Source organism: Balaenoptera ricei, chromosome 15 (genome assembly GCF_028023285.1).
Source record: "Balaenoptera ricei isolate mBalRic1 chromosome 15, mBalRic1.hap2, whole genome shotgun sequence".
Lineage (NCBI taxonomy): Eukaryota > Metazoa > Chordata > Mammalia > Artiodactyla > Balaenopteridae > Balaenoptera > Balaenoptera ricei.
The window spans coordinates 5,201,040-5,211,888 of NC_082653.1; positions in this window are offsets into that span (position 1 = coordinate 5,201,040).

Consider the following 10,849-nt stretch of genomic DNA (forward strand, 5'->3'; position numbering starts at 1 on the left):
GGGGTTCTGGATTGCCCACTACGGACCGTGGGTTGGACAGAAGGTTCTGGGCCACCATTGATTCAGTGGTTTGATCTGCTTGAGCACTCCCAGTTCTAGGAAACTGAGGCAGGCCCTCCATCTTTCAGATGTTCCACTTGGAAATTCTTCCCTTGTATTGGGCTCAAAACACCTTCCAAGGATCCTTGCCATCCCCTGGGAGTTACTCTGAGCGTGCCAGAGTGAAGGGACTTGGTGTGGTCCTGGAGGTGTGCTACCCCACAAAATCTGAGCAAAGATTCCTGCCCTCAAAGAGCTTATGGTCAGCCAGGGAGTGCACTCGACGATATCTGATGTCAACATGGGATTGGCAGAGGGAACCAGCTCCAGATTCAAGAAGAAAGGGCTTCTCTCCTCATCTCTTGAGTCATCCTGCCCGGCACAGGGTTGCCCAGAGGAGTTGGAGGAATAATCATCACGATGGTAATAAACACAGGGATGGCTCCCATTGGCCCAACGCTGCTGCCGGCCAGGTGCCACTCTGAAACCTTTTGTCTCATCCTTACTTGGACTCCCGCCAAAGGTGCCATCACTACTCCCATTTTATAGAGAAGGGGAGGAGGTGAGACTCAGCCTGGCTGGGGCCCTTTTCTCAGGTTACGTGGTCGTTAAATTTCTGAGCAAAGATTGGAACCGAACTGTCTAAGTCCAGAGGCTGGGCTCCTGGTCTCTTTTTTTCCTAAACTGCCCACTTATGGATGAAGCACTTTGCACCACTGCTGTCCGCTAGACCATTTTCCTGGCCTTGATAACCCTCCCAGAGTCTCCTCGGGCCTGTCACATGAGCAACCCCAATAAATATCTGAGTGGGATGGAAAGGGGTGGGGACCGGTGGGCTGACTTGGTCTGATCGGATCCAAGTTGATTTTCATGGACTTAACCTGAGTTGACGTGGCTTGAGACAACTTGACATGAGCTGATGAGTTGAATAAAAAATAGTTTCGGACTATTTCTGGGAAACTAAAGAAATGTCACTTTACCCCTTTGCACGGAGACCCACCCAGCCCTCTTCCCTCGGACCATGTTGGCGTCGGGAGTGGGGAGGAGGGTGTTAGGGAGGGATGGACGGTCTCAGAAGTGACAGCCCTGGGAGCCTGGGCAGAGCTGGCCAGGACCACAGACACCAGAGCAGGGCAAAGGCAGCCGAATCTGTGCCAGGAGTTGGGTTTCAAACTCTGAGCCAAGGCTGGTACAGAGGCCAGCATGGGCGCAGACAGAGGGAAAATCAGAGGTCGGGTAAATAGGAAGAAACCGAGACCCGTGGCCTTGACCCACCGAATGTTTCCACTGGGGCCAACGTGGTTCCAGGGTCCATGAGGGTGTATGCCCTCCAGGGTTTCATCTCTGACTTTGGTTCTGGAAGTTTCTTTCCCTCCTGTAGGCAATGCAGAAGCTTGGGAACAGTGAGAGCTTTGAAGTCAGACAAACCTGGGTGAGCAACTCTGGCGGACTTGCTGTGGGCAAGTCGCTTCAGCTCTGGGGGCCTTTGGTTTCTCATCTCTAAAATGGGAATATTGTGCAGAACAGAAAGCGCTCCGTGGAGAGCACTGAGCCCTGCGCTTGGCACACAGCAGGCACACAGTTAATGCTAGCTGCGAGTGCGGCCTGGGGGCGGCGGGCAGAGGGAGCTGAGGCCGTCCTCCCGTTGCCACCCCAGCTGCCGTCGCACCGATTCCCCCTTCCGCATTGTTCGGTGACTGTAACAGCTCTCTCTGACCATATGCATTTCACGTGCGTGATCTCATTTAGGCCTTACAACAGCCCCGTTATTATCCCCGCTCTGCTCATGAGCAAGCCAAGGCCCCGTGACCAACTGTCCTGATTTGCCCGGGACTGAGATGTTGCCTAGGATGTGAGACTTCCGGTGCTAACACTGAAAACCAGGCAAGCTGGCGGGCCTAGACTAGAGGACCTTGCCCTGGTCTCATGACCAGCCCTCAGCAGGGCCACCGTCAGCCGAGCTGGCTGGATTCCAGAATGTGCAGACCCAGAGCAACATCCCCCCAGGGGCCATCCTTGAATGGAGGCAACTCAGGCAGACATGGACCGTCTCCTTCTACCTCCACCCTCCACAAACCCCTAGAGAAGTTGCAGGCAGCTTTGTCCAAAGAGGCATCCTTAGCATGAATCCATCGTGCTTCCCAGCAACCCCATAGAGAAGGCATGCCCCAGCCCCATTTCACAGCATGTGTAAACTGAGGTCTCCTGAGGTCAAAGAAGTTCCCTTGAGGCCTGTAACCACACAGTTCTGCACCCACATGCCCCTGGAGGTCTGGAACCGACTTTGGAAATATTCAGAAGTATTTGTGGGAAAGAGGAACTGTCACTCAGGTTTCATTTAGGGCATAAACAGTCATTTTATAACATTCCTTAACCCAACCCAAGGCAAAACAAACAGGGAAGTAAACATCGGTCTGCGTCAGAGGGCTTGTCTCAGGGAAAATCACTCACCTCAAACTCCAGCCTGAGCCCAAGAGGGGAGGCGGGGTGGTGGGTAGAGAGGGGTGGGCAAGAGGGCTGCAAGGACACATTAGGAAGGGGGGCTTCTCAGCAGGGCTGCACCCTGTAGGGTTCACAGACAATGTGTCACAGCCTTGAGAATGAAAATCGCAAACATCCTGCCACTAGACCGTTCTGGACGGCGACACTGCCAGCTTCTCTGTTGGTGGATGGATCCCCCAGCCCGCTGGGCCCTGCCCGCTGCCCTCAGATGTAGCACCTCATTTGGCTGTACCTGAAGCCGAGAAATTAGATAAAACTGTGGATCAGTCAGGAGCAGGCAGCGGGGTGACCGTCAGCTCTTGTCTGGGTTGCAAGATCTGGGTTCCGGGCCCTAGAAAGTACCTATTCTGTGGGGCAAACAGGAAACCACTGCTGGGGGCCTCCGAGGGTCTCAGGCTTCTTTGCGGGTTTGGGGGATCATGGGAAAGGCAGGCCCTGAGGACCCAAGTCACCGTGGGGAATAAAATGGGAAGACCAGTCTCCATCATCATCGCTCGTTTTAACTGAGAGCTTATGGCATAAGTGCTTTTCAGACGTTGTCTCCTTTATTCCCACCGTGGCCCCCAGGGAAGAGCAGTTTCTGGCCGGTGTCCCCAGCTTGGAGGAGACTGGGTCCCCAGCCTCTAGGTCTCCATTCCTAAACTCTCGCTCTGCTGACCTGGAAGCTGGGGCGTCGGCGTCAAGTGGGGCCAGCCCTGGGCCAGCAGGGAGGCCGTCCGGGGGGCCCTGAAGCCCCCTCACTGCCCTGAGTCCTTTGTCCTCATCTGGGCCCCCAGTCCCCCAGCTGAGTGTTTGGTTGGTGTGGACTGATTTCAGCCTCGGACTCTCAAGGAGCCCAGAGGCTGCCCCAGCGAAGGCTCTGAGACCGGACCCCCGAGGCCGTCCAAGCCGGGATTTCAGGGAACGGTCCTCACGACTCATCTCCCAAGAGGCTGAGCCACACGGGGAGGGCGGGGCTGTGCATTCGCAGATCCCAGAGACCCCTGGGCTTTCCGGCCCTCCCAGGTGGCGCCACCTGAGTGGGGATCCTCCAGGTCCCACCTGCCTTCCGCCCAAGCAGTTCCTGACGCAGGGTTCCCAGCACCGTTGCATTTGAAGGAAGAGCGGAGGGTTGCAGAGGGTGAAGGGGGTCGGTACAGTAATGTCGCTTAGCACTGTCTTCAGAGTGGCCTGTAATGACCTCGGTCGGGGGGAAGTGCGGCCCCCTCTGCCCCCAGCAGCAAAGCAAAGGCCTGAGTGCAGGTAGCTCGTCTGAGAAGTGGCCTGGGGAGCCGGAGTGCAGGTGGGAAGCAGGTGGGAGGCAGGTGGGAAGGGAGGGGGGAAGAGGCTCAGGGGCCCTGGCTGCACCGGCACCGCTCAGGGGCTCAGGGTCCCCGGAACAGGGATGGCGGGGGAGGCGTTTATCCACTGGCTCCTGTGCCCCATGGGTGCTGACGGGGGCCAGAGGCATGATAGGCTCACCTGGCCCACTTTCTGTGTGGGCCCTCGTGGGTGCTCTGTGGGCAGCAAAGCCCCAGGGCAGGCAGGGATTGTCAGGTGGGCACTCAGAACAAAGCAGCGTGGGCGTGCAAGGTGCATGGGGAAGACTGAATGAAGAACAAGGGCCGGGCGAGAGAGAGGGAGGTGAGAATGGGGGAGAAAATGGAAACTCAGACGGAGGGGTCTGAGATGCCAGCCCCGAAGACCACCGTGCTGTGTCTCCCGGCTACAGGTACAGGACTGCCCGAGCGAGCGCCACGTCCCAGCCCTTTAGCTGACTTGTCAGAATCCACGGCCGCATTTCCGAGGCCCAGTGCAAACTGAACATGCAGGACCTTCTGTTCAAAAATTGTTAAGAATTTCAAGGTGGGGCTTCCCTGGTGGCGCAGTGGTTAAGAATCCGCCTGCCAATGCAGGGCACACGGGTTCGAGACCTGGTCCGGGAAGATCCCACATGCCGTGGAGCAACTAAGCCCGCGAGCCACAACAACTGAGCCCGCAAGCCACAACTACTGAAGCCCACGCGCCTGAGCCCGTGCTCCGCAACAAGAGAAGCCACCGCAATGAGAAGCCCGCGCACGGCAACGAAGAGTAGCCCCTGCTGGCCGCAACTAGAGAAAGCCCGCGCACAGCAATGAAGACCCAACGCAGCCAAAAATAAATAAATAAAAATTAAAAGAAAAAAGAATTTCAAGGTGGTGAGAGCAAAGCATTAAACCGAGCTCGGGACCCTTTAGAACACGGGGCCCTGGGCGCCTGCCCAGGTGGCAGGCCCGCGAAGCCAGCGCTGGTTAGTATCGCCGAGGCTTAGGGGGGTCAGGGAGCTTGTGCTGGTAAATGGCTGGGCTGGGGTGTAAAATCAGTTCTGTCTGACCCCTAAATCCTTGCTCCCAATCAAGGCTGGGTTCCGGGTCTTCAGAAGATGTAGAGGACTCCCGTGTGGGGCTGACTGCAGCACCGGGGCACAACTCCGAGCTAACGCAACACTCGCACGCACCAACATGTGCCACGTGTGCCGTGTTTGCTGCCCAGCATCCACTCCCAGTCTGTTTACCAACAGCACCTGGCTTACCTGTGGGGACTTCTCCTCACTCCTGTTCCGTGCACAGGATGGGGCGGGGCTGACCTCACCCTTAATTCCTGGGGAAGACACATGACCCAGGCCTAGCCAATCAGGGCTTTTCATTCTTTTCATCTTCCTGACTACAGTCATTGGTTCAAGGATGTGCATGTGGCCCCATCTCAGCCAATGAGAGGCAGCCACAGAAGTTGGGAAAGTGATGCACTCTCTCACCAGGGGATGTAAAGCTGCAGGAATGTAAGCTGGGAGCTCTGGGAAGCCAAGGCAGGGGAAGGCCCTGCTTGGGACAGAACTTACATGGACAAAAGCATAGTCAAAGGATGGCGAGAGAGAGAGAGAGAGAGAGACATTTCTTGTGACATTGTTAGAGACCCTGGATCTAGCCGTTCCTGAAGCTGCCTCGATCTCTGAACATTTTTTCTTAAGCCAGTTTGAGTCGGGCTTTTGTTACTGGAAATGGAAAGAGTCCTGTGATAAATGAACATAGTTTGGGATACTGATCTTTTACTATTACCAGGCAAACAACAACAACATTTGAACCTGGTTCAGTGTCCCCAAAGAATAATATGATCAGGGCTCTGGGCTTAAGAGCGGGAACCACAGCTTGGCAATGAGGAGCTTCCCACTCCTATGAGCCCTAAAATCTTTCTAGACATCCACAGGCAGCCTGATGGCTAGAACAGCGTTTGAATCCACCCACCAATGGGTCTTCATGAACATCAGCACCGTCCCTGGACAGCGGGCACATGGTTTCTGTAGGGTGGGGTGGCTTTCATTTCTGGCTCGTCATGGGAGTGGCTCTGGGAGCTCAACAGACCGAACAAAGGGAAGCCAGTGGCCAGGATTAACCTGACACCCAACACTTCACAGCTTCCACACCAGGGTGTCAGAAAAACCCGGAATCTTCTGGGGGCTAGGTTTGCGTTGGAGGAGGGAAACCCTTAGATTCAGAAGGAAGCTTCTCTGGATGCAGACAAGCTGATCCTCCCAGGGCTGTGACAGGTCTCAGCAGCATTTTAAGTACGAGTGCACAGCGGGGTCTGCAAGCTTACACCTGGCGGAGAGACCCAGTGAGGGGGGAACTTGGGGACGTCTCAGAAGGCAGCGGAGGGGGTGGCAGTTGGGCCTCAAGGTGAGCAAACGTGGCTGAGGAATCAGGAATTATGAGTGTGGAGAGAGAGAGGGATGAGAATAGACAGACAGGACAGAGGCGGAGAGAGAGGAGGTGGGAACGGAAACCAGCGTAGGCTAGTGTTCAACCCGAGAAAGGAGGGGTCGGAGGAAAATTTTCCACTTTCTTCCCCTGAAACCTCCCTCACCAGACAGACTTCTTCACTGCTAAGAAGATGTGTTTTGTTTTGTTTTGTTTTTTTCTTTCATCAGCGAACTGTCGAAATTACAGATGCTTGGTATGAAGGGGAAGTCAGACTCTTCAATCCCTTTGGATTTTTTGGATAAAATTTCCTGCCTCTGTCTCTCCATCACATCATTAAGGAGAAGTTTATTTTCTTTGGGGCAACAATGTCGACTCTGATTAACTTTCAACAAGACAGACTCGGCAGTGAGTCGCCAGATGGGAAATTAGGGAATGTCTTTTCGGGTCTTTTGGGGGGTTCTACAAGTCAGTAATCACTTTCCTCTTTCCTAAAGGGAAAGCAGTTTTGATGGGTGTGAAGGTGATTTTGTTTTTATATAGACGTAAAACTCACCCATGAATCAGAAGGTAATGGGGGGAAATGGGCCTGTTAACCCCGGTACTGAACTGTAACATGCCCACGGAACTACGAGCTCATCATAGATGCCTGGGCGTCAACTCATCTCATGCTCGCTGCAGCCCTACGAGGTCCTCCGGGCTCTGCCCATTTCACAGATGAGCATCTGAGGCTCAGTAGCACCGGCCGTGTCCGGGATCACATGGCTTCATGGGGTGGAGCCAAGGTCCAGACCCTGGCAGGCAGAGCCCAGAGCTCACTCCCTTCCTCACTGACCACGACCTGCTCTCATCAGTGTTGGCCACAAAGGGGGCATTATGGGTCCTACAGCTGATGGCCCCAAGCCTTGTCTGAGAATCTGACCCTGCGATTCCCGATGGGTGCCCTAGCACCCAGGAGGTGCACAGGACGTGATACTGAATGAATGGATCCTCACCACACACACGCATACTGGACAGATGTCCTGGGAAACCACAGAGAGGGCTTTTCCGGAGATGAAACTCATCCTTGACAAATCGCCCCGTTTGGATGCACCCCGAAGCAGACCCTGAGACAAGGCGTGGATGCAGGTAGTTAATTAGGGTCGTGACACCAGGAAGCAGGGGTCAGAGAAGAGGGGTGATAAAGCTGCAGCTACTCCTTCCGAGGAATTGTGGAAGGCACCTCGGAATTGCCCTGCTGAGACCAGGCACCCGGGGTCTTCACCCACTGACTCAGACTCATGGCTGAGGGCGGCCAGGGGCCTTTCTGGGCCACCCCTGCAGATGGGCTGGATGGATGAGCTCTGGAGGGCAAGAAAGAGCCAGCAGGCAGCCGGGCTGAGAAGAGAGGGCAGAGGATGGGCACGTGGACTGACCGAGCTGCAGAACTTAGCATGGTTGAGGGAACCCAGGAGGCCAGCAGCTTCTGGTACAGGAGTCCAGAGGGGAGAGTAAAAACCAGTGACATTTCTGAGGGCTTACTATTTGCCAGTATCTTAGTCTGTTTGAGCTGCTATAACAGAATACCACAGACTGGATGTCCTACAAACAATAGAAATTTATTTCTCACAGGTCTGGAAACTGGAAGTCCAAGATCAGGGTGCTGGCAGATTTGGTGTCTGATGAGAGTTTCCTGGTTCATAGATGGCTGTCTCCTCACTCAGTTCTCTCATGATGGAAGGGCTGAGGGAGCTCTCTGGGGTCTCTTTTATAAGGACACTAACCCCGTTCATGAGGGTGGAGCCCTCATGACCCAATCACCTCCCAAATGTCCCATCTCTGAATGCTGTCACACTGGGCATTAGGAGTCTAACATATGGATTTTGCTATAGACAAACATTCAGTCTGTACTCCCCACTAGTAAGCACTAGCCTTGTCTCCACTCTACAAGTGAGGAAACTGAGACACAGAGAGGTTCTAATCTCACCCAAGGTCACTCAGCCAGCAGACAGCAGACAAGGATGAGGCTGGGCAGTCTGGACTCAGAGCTTGTGCCGGTAACCAGGGCTGGGACTCAGGTGATCGAGCAAGGCACTCAGGTTTAAAATTTAGGGAGATGTCACTCTCAGGGTTGGTCCTGTGCAGAGGTGGTGCCTGAGAGTCAGGCCTCCTTAAATTTTGCACCCTGAGTGCCTCACTTGCCTCACCCTGGTCCAGGCCCTGCTCATGGCTCTGTGCCCTCTGCCCCCTGGAATGAGCTCCCCTGCGGTCCTGCACCCGACCCATCACACATCGCTCACAACCTGCACTGGGGGATGTGCTGGCTGGGTTCTGAGGCTGACCTAAGGTCACATGGCCCCCACCTGCAGAAGGGGTAATTGAGACAATTATGCAGACTGTTTACACAAGAAATAATTTGTCCCTTTGATCTGAATTTTTCAAGAGGCTTCAGGTAACTGACAATAAAGTACATTACAACTTGATTTTAAAATGTACTTGAGGACTTCTAGTTTCCGCTCCAACATGTAGAGCTTAGAACTCATCATTCTCATCCTCACAACAAGAAAAAAGCGGAACAAACTGAAAATCAACATCTCTTCTTAGATCCTTCAAAGAATTGAGGTTCCAGGGCAGACTGCCTCCCCAGAAACTTGGGAGACAGACAGGCAGATACAGAGTCCTAACTTACAGAGACCAGAAGCTGCTGAAGCCAGTAGTGGGCAAGAACTCCTTAACAGCAATTGACTAATTGCTGGAGGCTGAGTGTGGGCTAGCTTGAGATGAAAAACTCCAGGGTGTCCCGTTTCAAGAAGGGTCCCACACTTTCATGAGTTTTCCCTTCGGAAGTCCCACTTGTGCTTCCAACAGGGGGAGGGGGAAACAACCCTTTTGAAATATGCCCCAAACCTTCTATTCTCCTTAGCAAAGGCCTGCACTCAAGGGAAAAAACTTTATCAGAGCCTGATCACCTAGGGCAAGGGCAACTAGATAGCTGGAGCCCCTTCTGGCCTTCCATCTCACTTTAGGGGAGAGGAAGAAACTCTTTTGAAGGTCACAGCCCAGAGGCTCTGGCCCATAGAGAAGATTTGATGATAAGATTACAGAATAGTTCCTTTCCTCATTACTTTACTATCACATCACTATACGAGCTCCAGTATAATAACAGGAGGTTATAAGTGAGAGCCACGGAACACAGACTCAATTTAAGAAGGAATCTCCAGGGAAAACCAAAGACAACAAGAGGATGAAAACATGGACATGAGAGGAACTTGAAGCCTTTGTTGTTACCTATGTTTACAACAAACATGAAACACAGCCCAGCTCTGAGCCCCAGACTGTCATAGCGCCTCACACTAAGTCCTGTTTGCCTCAGCTCCTGTTACTCAATACAACATGTCCAGATTTCAAGAAAAAGTTACAAGGCATACTACAAGGCAAGAAAAAACATAGTCTGAGAAGACGAAGGAGACATTAGAACCAGACTAAGTAATGGCAGAGATTTCAGAATTATCAGGCCAGGAACTTAAAATAACTATGATTAATATGCTAAGTGCTCTAATGGAAAAAGTGGACAATATGCAAAAACAGTAAGCAAAAAGATGGAAACTCTACGAAAGAATCAAAAGGAAATGTTGGAAATCAAAAACACTGCAAAAGAAAGTAAGAATGCCTCTGATGAGTTCATGAGTAGACTTGGCTGAGGAAAGAATCAGTGAGCTTGAAGATGTGTCAACGGGAACTTTCCAAATTGAAAAGCAAAGAGGAAAAAAGAGAGAGAGAGAGAACAGAAGAGAATATAGACTATCCAAGAAATGTGGGACAAAAGGCATAACATAAGCATAATGGGAATAACAGAAGGAGAAGAAAAAAGAAAGGAACAGAAGAAATATATGAATAATAACGTGGCTGAGATTTTCCAAAATCAATGACAGACACCAGGAAGCACAGAGAACACCAAGCAGGTTAAATATCTACACCTAAGCATATCAAACTGTAGAAAACCAAAGACAAAGAGAAAATCTTGAAAGAAGCCAGGGCGGTGGGCATGGGTGGGAACCCACCTTACCTACAGAGGGACAAGGCTGAGAATTACATCAGACGTCTCTTCAGAAATCATTCAAGCAAGAAGAGATTTGAGTCAAATATTTAAAGTGTTGAAAGAAAAAACCTGCCAACCTAGAATTCTGTATCCAGTTAAATTATCCTTCAAATTTGAAGGGAAAATAAACTGAGGGCATTTGTCACCAGTAGACCTGCCTTGTAAGAAATATTTTTAAAAGTTCTTCAGAGAGAAGGAAAATTCAGATCTACATAAAGAAAGAGCATTGGAAAGGGAATAAATGAAGGTAAAATTGAATCTTGTATTTTCCTTACTTGTAATTGATTAATAGATAACTTCAAAATTATAATAGCAAAATGCATTGGGTTATTATAGCTTGTGAATAAGTAAAATTAATGACAACAATATTATAGGAAACAGAAGGAGGAATGGATTGAGAACACTCTGTTATAAGGTATTTTCACTACCCATGAGGTGGGATAGTGTTAGTTGATAGTGGACTTAAATCAGCTATAAATGTATATTGCAAACTCTAAGGCAACCATTAAAAAAATTT